At 41.6% G+C, this 11,972-nt stretch overlaps 1 pseudogene; it reads right to left on the bottom strand.

Moving 5' to 3' along the window:
- Positions 1–8,994: 8,994 nt before the first annotated feature.
- LOC126104766 (5S ribosomal RNA) lies at positions 8,995–9,112 on the bottom strand (annotated as a pseudogene).
- Between the last annotated feature and the right edge of the window lie 2,860 nt (positions 9,113–11,972).

Here is an 11,972-nt window from a genome sequence, read left to right as displayed (position 1 = left end):
AAATATCGCAAGCCACCACCTCAAAGACAAACTGTTGTTAACTAATACAATCATTTCACCAAAACTGGCCGCATATCACATGAGACGCCGAGTCATGGTCGGCCAGCAATCTCTGACGCAGCAGTTGCACAAGTTCAGTCTTACATTTTCAGTCCGGGTAAATCAAGGAGACATGCCATCTGACAACAGAATATGCCTGGTGTTACAATTTGGAAGGTATTTTGGGAGCACATGTCATTCAAGCACTAGAAGTTGGAACTGTTGCAAGCTTTAAGAGAAAGTGATAAAGAAAAACGAGCTGAGTTTTGCACAGAAATGTTAACAAAATGCAGACTGAAGATGATTTATTTAATGGAATTGTGTTCAGTGACGAAGCCACCATCCATACTTCTGGTAAAGTGAATCGGCACAATGCTCGGATATGGTGTGGGCAGGAACCACCTCACCTAATCGAACATGTAAGGGACTCGCCTAAATTAAATGTTTTTTGTACTCTGAGTTATAACATAATTTTCAGTCCTTTCTTTCTTTGCCGAGCCAACTGTAACTGACATATCGTGACTGGACATGCCTGAACATTATTATCTAATGCCTCAATTACAACAGGATATAAGCTTGACTGTCACGAAAAAGTTTCCAGTGACCCAGGAAAATATTTGCTTTATTATAAATTCCAGTCGTGGAGTACAATTTTTAGTTGTAATTAGGTTGTTAATTTCGGTCGGTAAGGATCATCTACAGACCTGAGTAAAACCGCGTTTCATGACGTATGTCAGGCCATTACGTGCGGAGGTGCGGTCAAAAGCATTAACAATTTCGGCTTGTCAAACAAGTTGGGCTGGCAGATAAGACACCATGTATACACTGAAAGAATGATGTTCTTCAGCCTCTGATAAACATAACTGCCTCGAGAATGAAGTAATAACGGAGGAAGTGCACCAATACATCTAAAAAAAGTTTTATTTCTTCAGTTTTGTTAGCATTTTAAAATCCGTTTAAAGTTCTACAAATGATCAGTATAGCACCTAAGGCCTTGCAGTTTGAGAATATGGACGCTGCAGCTGCATGTGACCTCTTAGGAATGGCCCTGTCAGGAATAAAGGAAGGAAGATTGAAGTGTAACATCCCGTTGACAGCGTGGCTATTAGGGACTGAATGCAAACTCTGGTACGGAGATGATGATGAAGGAAATCGGTCGTGTTTTCCTCAGAGGAGCCATTCACTCTTAAAGTCACTTGGTCGCCAGGAGATATGAAACGCTGTCCTCCCAAATACAGTGGGTGCACAAAAACCTGGAAATACCAATACCACAACACATTACTATGTCTAATACGCGTACGAAATATGTTATCATTCGAAACAGCTTCCAGTCATTTCGGAATGTATAAATACAGGCCCTGCAGGGTTTTCACAGGAATTTTACACCAGTCTTCCTACTAAATAGTAGTTAGTTCAGAAAAAGATAATGGAGGTGGACAAAGATCGCGCACGTTTCGCTCCATAGCAGACCACATAGGTTCAATACTTTTGACATCTGGTGATTATGGTAGCCAGGGAAGGTGCGACAATTGAGGAACGTGAGCAGTGGCCCTGTGGTCTTGCACCACAGCATCACCGTTGGGAAACAAACATTGTACCGTGGGATGGGTCTAATCAGATAAAATGGCATTGTCCTTAGGTGTAATGCGACGTTGCAGAGTAACCGTGGGACCCATGGAATACGGCGGTAAGGCTGTCCAAATCGTCACCGAACGCTTGCCATGTTTCACCCGTGGGATGTAAACTTAGCCAGAAGTTGGAAACAGTATGCAGCAAGTCTCATCCAACCAAATGACTCTCTTGCAATGCTCCATAGCCCAGATTTTATGGCCTCGGCATCACGTTTTCCTGTTACAAGCATTTGCATCACTGATGAGTGGTTTTGGAATTCCAGTTCGTACTTCCCATCTCATGGCACTCCCTTCATGTTGTTTTGGCGCTGACAGGTTTCACGAGTGCGACATTCAGTCAGGCAGTCCTCTTATTTTTCATCACAATCGTCTTCATTAACCGTCTGTCACGATCACTTATGACACGCTTTCGTCCGCGGTGTAACTTATGCGGTTTAAATCTTCGATATGGCGCATCTTGAAACATCAAACATTTCAACTGCCTTCATTACGAAAGCACCTGCCATAATAGCACCAACAATTTTCCGACGTTTAAATCCACTTAACATCCGACATGAAGCACTCACAAGTAAACCGAATAATGTTCTGAACACAAGGGACACTTGCAACGTATTGAGGACACTGCAAAGGTGCCGTCCGTGGTCAAACACAACAGAGAAAACTGCATGCTTGGCTAGCATCAGCCTTTATGGTCACGCATACATTTTTCGCGTTTTTTCTGTATATTTGTACAACAACTGTACGTGTCCACTGTCTTGTCAGTTCGCCATATCGGTAGGCTGCTGACGTAAATTTGAAGAATTACTTGACGACACGTTCAACAACGGTGAAAGATGGCAGCATCCGGTGTAAATCATCTAACGCATTAAGTTAGAGAGGAAGCGATGTCTCCCATACTCAATGACAATAATAATAGTAATAATAATAATAATGTATTGTATGACTCAACGGCCTGATGCAACTCTTCCAATTGGAAACCACTTCGGCGACTTTTGCGTCCCTGAGCCAATGACACTCGGTGTTCCCAGACGGTTACCCATACAAGAACTAAACAGGTCCCACTTTACTTAATTTTGGTGATCGGGCGACAACCGCTGAATGACAACAAGTGCTACCATCTAAAAGTTTGGTTTTCAGCAATGACGCAAGTTACAGTTGCATAAGTAGCAATATAGTGTTTTTCATACCTGTCACCTGCGATGAAGAGCTTAAAAATGAAGCATCTAAGTGAATCAATGGCATTTCCTTATTGTATTCCTCAATGTTTCCAGCACAGCTACTGTTGATGAGAATCTCATTTAAAGTAGAAATATAAAAAATGTTTGATATTCGAGAATGCTGATATCATGTCAGTTAGTTAGTTAGTTACATGTTCCATATCCCGTTTTAAAGGTTCTTTTATCTAAATGGTTTGGAATAAGCCAGTTTACTGAACTTGTATAAATGATTAGTGTTAATAATAATGGACAAATTGTTTTTCGTTCCTACTCACGCATTACACTTAAAAACAAGTTTTTCTTCAGGCTACCAGTTTTTAAACAGGAACTCGTCTGTGGAACAGAAGGAGAAATTGTTTTGGGTTAGATTTAAAATTTTCTTTACTTCCTCTCAGGCGTTTATGTTATTGGGCAAGTGATCAAAGATTTTTGTTGCTGCATATTGATCTCCTCTCTGATCCGCTAACAGCTGCTACAATGGCCAATGAAGATCATATTTTCACCTAATGTTGTAGGTGTGGACTTTATTGTTCTTCCCAAATTGTGATGGATTACTGATAGCGAATTACATTAGCGAAATATGTACTGTGAAGGAACAGGTAAAATGCCTAGCTCCTTGAAGAGGAACCTACATGACGTCCGTCAGTGAACACCGCGTATTATTAATTTTGTTTCTCTTTTCTGCAATCGATAATTTCTTTTTATATGGAGAGTTACCGCAGGAAATTATTCCGTACGACATTATTGAGTGGAAATATGCAAAATACGTCAGCAGGTTGATAGTTTGTTTCCTAGAACAGCAATTATACGAAGAGCAAATGTACCTGAACTTAAACGTTTGAGAAGCTCAATAATATGCTTTGTCCAGTTCAAGTTTTCATCAGTACTTACATCCAGAAATTTGGTGCATTCTACTCTGCGAATTTTATCCATAGTGGATATTGTGTTTGGTGACTTGACTCCTCCTCCAGTACTACATTAATTGTTGGTATGACTACTTGTCGTATAGATCTTAATATAGTGTTCTTTCAAAATTTGCGGACATCCATTTTCAAGAGCCACTTAATAACTCTTTGTAAAATATAATTTATAAGATTCTCTGCTGTTCCTTTCTCTCTCTTTCGTTTTCTTATAACACTAGTATTGCCTCAAAAAAGTTGCGTTCATGTGTATCCAGTCATTCTGTACATAAAATGAAAAGAGCACATATAATATACCTAAAGATCTATACAATAAAAAATGCCTATCCAAAAATGCAAAAAATAAGGATTCACGATATATTTGTGAACGAGAATGTCTAAATGCAAGCGAATGTCTAGCATGATACTGTAATTTAGATAAATCAGAATAACTTGAAAGGCGAGTCATTAGAAAAAAATATTAAGCTTACAAAAAGCTATCGAAGCTTAGAAATTGCTAACTAATAATAGTATTGACGGAAACATATCTGAAGTAATGAGAGAAAGAAGGCTAGTATTTATTGGACATTTATATCTGTTGCAAGACAGCAAATTAGCCAAGAACATCTTCTGGTATTTTTGGGCTTTTTGGTCAGTGACGAAGTAAAAAAGAATTTAGAAAAAAGTAATATAATAGCTGAAGAAACAACTGACAGTGGAGTGTTTGGGGAAAAAGTATTTATGGAGGAACCCAAGGCAGAAGAGTGAAAAAACTGCTCTGAAGTGATCAGGATAACGAATAAAGAATAGAAACTGGCATGTGGTCCTTAATTGGCCCATCCGAGAAGAAAAAATAGTTTAGAATAATAGTATTGTAAATTCATCATTGTAAAGGTCAATATTCTCAGAATCAAAGACTACGTTTCACTGGCAGAACACTTAGAAAATGCAACAGGTGTACCAAAACGATTGCCTACACTATGCTCGTCCGTACTCTTCTGGAGTATTGCTGCACGATATGGGGTCTTTAACAGACAGGATTGACGGAGTACACTGAAATAGTTCAAAGAAGGGCAGCTCGTTTTGTATTATTGCGAAATAGGGGAGAGAGTGTCACGTATATGATACGAGCACGGATGTGATACGCGCGTTTGAGTGCCAGTGCTTTTCATTGCGGCAAGATCTGTTCACGAACTTACAATTAGCAACTTCCTCTTCCGAATTTGAAAATATTTTGCTGACAACCACCTATATAGAGAGAAATGGCCATCGTAATAAAATAAAAGAAATGAAAACTCGCACGGAAATACTTAAATGCTCGTTTTTCACAAGCGCAGTTTGAGAATGGAATGGTCGAGAAATAGTTTGAAGGTGGCTGGATCAAACTTCTGGCAGGCACTTAAGTGTGAATTTCCGAGTAGTCATGTAGATGTAGATGCAAATGCAGTTCTGTCCACAAAATACAATTCCTGACCAAAAGAATGAAGCACCGATAAGACATGGTCGGATGTGAAAATAACTTCGTTCACGCACTCGCCATGCACGGGGATTGCGACGATCAGAATTGCAGATCTCAGTTACAGGTAAAATGGCCACCAGTGTGCGCGAGTGTCGTTCGTGTTTGGTGTTGTTACCATGCATAATATGGTATGTAAGGGGCATGAACGGCGTCAGACGTTGAGTGACCACTCTGAAGGCTGTGTTCTCGTATCAGACAGCGTTATCAACAGCTGACAGAATTTTAAAGGGTCCTGATTGTGAGTCTCCATTTGGTCGACTGGTCGAATCGTGCAATACCCATAGTTTTGAGGCATTCGGATCTGACACTGGCCTAACGCTGTACTGTGTGGGAAATTGAGGGCAGGCGTACTCACCGTTGAGTTTCTGGTTGATCATATACAGGGTGTTACAAAAAGTTACAGCAAAACCTTCAGGAAACATTCCTCACACACAAATAAAGAAAAGATGTTATGTGGACATGTGTCCGGAAAAGCTTAATTTCCATGTTACAGCTCATTTTTCTTTGTTCTTCCACCTACGCTCAATGGAGCACGTTATCATGATTTCATACGGGATACTCTACCTGTGCTGCTAGAACATGTGCCTTTACAAGTACGCCAAAACATGTGGTTCGTGCACGATGGAGCTCCTGCACATTTCAGTCGAAGTGATCGTACGCTTCTCAACAACAGATTTGGTGACCGATGGATTGGTAGAGGCGGACCAATTCCATGGCCTCCACGCTCTCCTGACCTCAATCCTCTTGACTTTCATTTATGGGGGCATTTGAAAGCTCTTGTCTACGCAATCCCGGTATCAAATGTAGAGACTCTTCGTGCTCGAATTGTGGACGGCTGTGATACAATACGCCATTCTCCAGGGCTGCATCAGTGCATCAGGGATTCCATGCGACGGAGGGTGGATGCATGTATCCTCGCTAACGGAGGACATTTTGAACATTTCCTGAACAGAGTGTTTGAAGTCACGCTGGTACGTTCTGTTGCTGTGTGTTTCCATTCCATGATTAATGTGATTTGAAGAGAAGTAATAAAATGAGCTCTAACATGGAAAGTAAGCGTTTCCGGACACATGTCCACATAACATATTTTCTTTCTTTGTGTGTGAGGAATGTTTCCTGAAAGGTTGGCCGTACCTTTTTGTAACACCCTGTATGACCACACCGCAAGTGAGTATCATCGTATTGTACACCTACATCTACATCTACACGGATACTCTGCAAATCACATTTAAGTGCCTGGCAGGGGGTTCATCGAACCACCTTCAAAACTCTCTATTATTCCAATCACGTATAGCTCGCGGAAAGAATGAACACCTGTATCTTTCCGTACGAGCTCTGATTTCCCTTATTTTATCGCTGTGATCGTTCCGCCCTATTTAGGTCGGTGTCAACAAAGTATTTTCGCATTCGGAGAAGAAGGTTGGTGATTGGAATTTCGTGGGATGATTCCGTCGCAACGAGAAACGCCCTTCTTTGAATGATTTCCAGCCCAAATCCTGTATCATTTCTGTGACACTCTCTCCCATATTTCGCGATAGTACAAAACGTGCTGCCTGTCTTTGAACTTTTTCGATGTACTACGTCAGTCCTACCTGGTAAGGATCCCACACCGCGCAGCAGTATTTTAAAAGACGACGGACTAGCGTAGTGTAGGCAGTCTCCTTAGTAGGTCTGTTACATTTTCTATGTGTTCTTTCCAATTTAAGTTGTTTGTAATTGTAATACCTAGGTATTTAGTTGAATTTACGGCTTTTAGATTAGACTGATTTATTGTGTAACCGAAGTTTAACGAGTTCCTTTTAGCACTCATGTGGATGACCTCACACTTTTCGTTATTCAGGGTCAACTGGGACTTTTCGCAGCATTCAGATATCGTTATCGTTAATCGTTTTTCAGTTTGTTTTGATCTTCTGATGACTTTAGTCGGTAAACGACAGCGTCAGCTGCAAACAACAGAAGACGGCTGATCAGATTGTTTCCCAAATCGTTTATATAGATGAGGAACAGCAAAGGGCCAATAACACTACCTTGGGGAACGCCTGAAGTCACTTCTGTTTTACTCGATGACTTTCCGTCAATTACTACGAACTGCGACCTCTCTGACAGGAAATCGAACTGAGACGATATTCCATAAGCACGCAATTTTACTACGAGCCGTTTGTGCGGTACAATGTCAAAAGCCTTCCGGAAATCCAGGACTACGGAATCGATCTGAAATCCCTTGTCAATAGCATTCAGCATTGCATGTGAATAAAGAGCTAGTTGTGTTTCACAGGAACGATGTTTTATAAACCCATGTTGACTGTATGTCAATAGACAGTTTCCTTCAAGATAATTCATAATGTTCTAACACAATATACGTTCTAAAATCCTGCTGCATATCGACGTTAACGATATGGGCCTGTAATTTAGTGGATTACTCCGACTACCTTCATTGAATATTGGTGTGACTTGTGCAACTTTCCAGTGTTTGGGTACGAATCTTTCGTCGAGCGAACGGTTGTATATGATTGTTAAGTATGGAGCTAATGCATCAGCATTCTCCGAAAGGAACCTAATTGGTATACAGTCTGGAACAGAAAACTTGCTTTTATTAAGTGATTTGAGTTGCTTCACTACTCCGAGGATATTTACTTCTACGTTACTCATGTTGGCAGCTGTTCTCGATTCGAATTCTGGAATATTTATTTCGTCTTCTTTTGTGAAGGCATTTCGGAAGGCTGTGTTTAGTAAATCTGCTTTGGCAGCACTGTCTTCGATAGTATCTCCATTGTTATCGCTCAGAGAAGGCATTGATTGTTTCTTGCCGCTAACATACTTCACGTACGACCAGAATCTCTTTGGATTTTCTGCCAGGTTTCGAAAGAAAGTTTCGTTGTGGAAATTGTTACAGTCGTCTCGCATTGAACTCCGCGCCAAGTTTCGAGCTTCTGTAAAGGATCGTTCCCGGGTTCGATTCCCGGCGGGGTCAGGGATTTTCTCTGCCTCGTGATGGCTGGGTGTTGTGTGCTGTCCTTAGGTTAGTTAGGTTTAAGTAGTTCTAAGTTCTAGGGGACTTATGACCACAGCAGTTGAGTCCCATAGTGCTCAGAGCCATTTGAACCATTTGTAAAGGATCGCCAATCTTGGGGATTTTGCGTCTGTTTAAATTTGGCATGTTTGTTTCGTGTTTCTGCAACAGTGTTCTAATCCGTTTTGTGCACCAAGGAGGATCAGCTCCGTCGTTTGTTAGTTTATTTGGTATAAACCTCTCAATTGCCGCCGATACTATTTCTTAGAATTTAAGCCACATCTGGTCTACACTTATATTATTAATTTGGAATGAGTGGAGATTGTCTCTCAGGAAGGCGTCAAGTTAATTTTTATCTGCCTTTTTGAATAGGTATATTTTTCGCTTATTTTTCGAGGATTTGGGGATTACAATATTCAATCTCGCTACGACAATCATATGTTCACTAATCCCTATATCGGTTTTGATAAAAAAAAAGCACTCCGTCGTCAGGCCACAAGTGGCCCATCGGGACCATCCGACTGCCGTGTCATCTTCAGCTGAGGATGCGGATAGGAGGGGCGTGTGGTCAGCACACCGCTCTCCCAGTCGTTATGATGGTTTTCTTTGACCGGAGCCGCTACTATTCGGTCGAGTAGCTCCTCAACTGGCATCACGAGGCTGAGTGCACCCCGAAAAATGGCAACAGCGCATGACGGCCCGGATGGTCACCCATCCAAGTGCTGGCCACGCCCGACAGCGCTTAACTTCGTTGATCTGACGGGAACCGGTGTATCCACTGCGGCAAGACCGTTGCCATATCGGTTTTGATGCTGGTTATTAACTCAGGATTAATTGTTGCTAAGAGGACAAGCGTGTTTTCACAATCGTCTACTATTCGCGTGGGCTCATGAACTCGAAATAATTTTTAGAGAATGCGTTTAGCACAATTTCGGATGATATTTTGTGCGTACCTCCGGAATTAAACATGTATTTTCGCCAACATATCGAGGGTAAATTAAAGTCACCACCAACTATTATCGTATGAGTCGGGTACGTGTTTGAAATCAAACTCAAGTTTTCTTTGAACCTTTCAGCAACTATATCATCTGAACTGGGAGGTCGGTAAAAGGATCCAATTATTATTTTGTTCCGGTTGCCAACAATGACCTCTGCCATACTAATTTACAGGAAGTATCTACTTCAATTTCGCGACAAGTTAAACTACTTCTAACAGCAACAAATACGCCACCGCCAACCGTGCTTAGCCTATCTTTTCGGAACACCGTTAGGTTCTTCGAAAAATTTCGGCTCAGCTTATATCCGGCCTTAGCCAGCTTTCAGTGCCTATAACGATTTGAGCATCGGTGCTTTCTATTAGCGCTTGGAGCTCTGGTACTTTCCCAACACAGCTACGACAATTTACAACTGTTATACCAATGGTTCCTGTATCTATGTTTTTCTTGTGTTCAGCATGCACCGTTTGTGACTGAAGCCCGTCTTGTGTTTTCCCGAGACCCTCTAACCTAAAAAACCGCCCAGTCCACGCCACACAGCCCCTGCTACCCGTGTAGCCGCCTCCTGCGTATAGTGGGCACCTGACCTATTCAGCGGAACCCGAAACCCAATCACCCTTTGATGCAAGTCGAGGAATCTGCAGCCTACACGGTCGCTGAACCGTCTGAGCCTCTGATTCAGACCCTACACTCGACTCTGTACCAGAGGTCCGCAATCGGTCCTGTCGACTGTGCTGCAAATGGTCAGCTCTGCTTTCATCTTGCAAGCAAGACTGGCAGCCTTTACCACTTCTGTTAGCCGCTCGAAACCAGAGGGAATCTCTTCTGATCCAAAGCGACATCAACCACATCGTAACCCCTTCACATCTGTGCCTGCCGTCCGAGAACAAGTAATGAACTCGCACCATTGGTCGGAGACCAGCAGCAACTAGACTAGAGAAATACCGTCAGGCGCGTAGACTGCCGTTAAAGCCACAACACAAACGGCTTCGTTTGGAGAGGTACCATGACTAGGAAGCATGGGCGGCTGGAAAATGGCGTCGCACTGTATTTAGGGACGAATCACGGATCTCCACTGCCCTGGATGACCATGGACGGTAAATACAGTGACGATCTCACAGATGTAGTGGTAAGAGGGTCCACTGGATAGCCCACCAAAAACTGAAAATAGATCGACCATGGAAACAGGAAGAAAGTGTGTGAAAAAGCAAAACAGAAACAGTGAACGATCCAAGCAGTGCAACACAGAACAGTGTGGAAGAGTCTCAGCGTCGTGGTTAACCACTTTAACAGAATGTGAGGCAAAATGTTCAGCCCTTATAATGAAAAATCTCATACGTGCGCCTCAAATTACCAGCTAGTCAATCGGACTTACTAAAGGCGGGCTTGCGTACCTTGACAAAAAATAGAGATGATAGAAGGATGCCAGCTTATATAATTGGGTGCCTTGGACACTGCAACGTATGTTTTAGAGAAGACTCAAAAATGTAAGAATCTATACGACAAAGAAAATAATCGGAACTATTGGGAAAAAATTCCACGTGCCACAGCAAAGCAGATGAAACACAAGAATTTAAACAGGAAGATGGACAAGGCAGCGCTCAACAGCTTACAAGTTTATAAATGATTTGTTCCCGACAGCTTCGCGACGCCACAGAATAAAACTATAGTCATCCGTACTACCAGTACTGTGGAACGATTGACGCTGCCATACACCGAACAGTAGGTTGCTCCAGAATTGCATGTTAAATCCCATAGTGCTCAGAGCCATTTATGAGGATAAATTTACAAGCTTTGTTTACCATGTAGAAAGGAAAAGATGCAAGCACTATCGCATTCTTCAGAATGAATTTGATTTCTCCGTAGAATTCATGCTAAATTAGCTTCTAGTCGTTTGCTTGCCCTTCGTATTCCTTGGTTAAAAATGTTGCTCAAATGCAGTCTCTGGATATCGGAATGTACAAGAATGGACCCGAATTTTGATTAACATCTTTGGCGTTACTATTTACAGTCTGAAGTTCAGAGATCGGTTTAGCCGCGTAGTCCATAGGTAAGTAAACTACAGATTTTATTCTTATTTGATACGTAGTATATTTCGAAAATTTTCCACGGAATGCTTTTCCATTTTTTATTTGAATTTTGAAAGGAAACATTAAAAATTCATGCGAATTGCAGTGTAGCTGCAACATGAACCCGGTGTACAAGAAAAGAATATTTGAAAGGCACAAAATGTAAATTTTACACACCGGTACATCAGCAATTGCTCTTACGTCTTGAGAGCGTATAAGTTTGATGATTACGACATCTTTCCAGAAAACTCTTACTTCTCTAACTAAGTTCGTATCATTTTCGAGAAAAACGTTGAAGAATGCGTAGAATAAATCCAAGAATAAAGATATGTAACAGGAAATTCTTTGGGATGGGTCTGAATATTACCAACAAAGATCAACCAGAGTGTTATGTAATTAGCTGTTCAGTTGATTATATTGGACTCACAGGAAATGCAGAGCGGAGGTGTCGTACAAAATTGGAGATACGAAAGAAGTGATCTTATTAAATTTTAGATACGGGTATAGCTGTTCATATGCCCCGTGTATTACTTGCATTTATTAGGTTAGTAGATTGAGGAATATTAGACTTGGCCACTGTTTCTAGGTTTCGA

This window comes from Schistocerca cancellata, chromosome 1 (genome assembly GCF_023864275.1).
Source record: "Schistocerca cancellata isolate TAMUIC-IGC-003103 chromosome 1, iqSchCanc2.1, whole genome shotgun sequence".
NCBI lineage: Eukaryota > Metazoa > Arthropoda > Insecta > Orthoptera > Acrididae > Schistocerca > Schistocerca cancellata.
The sequence above is the reverse complement of the archived record's forward strand: the minus strand, read 5'-3'. Positions and strand labels throughout refer to the sequence as shown.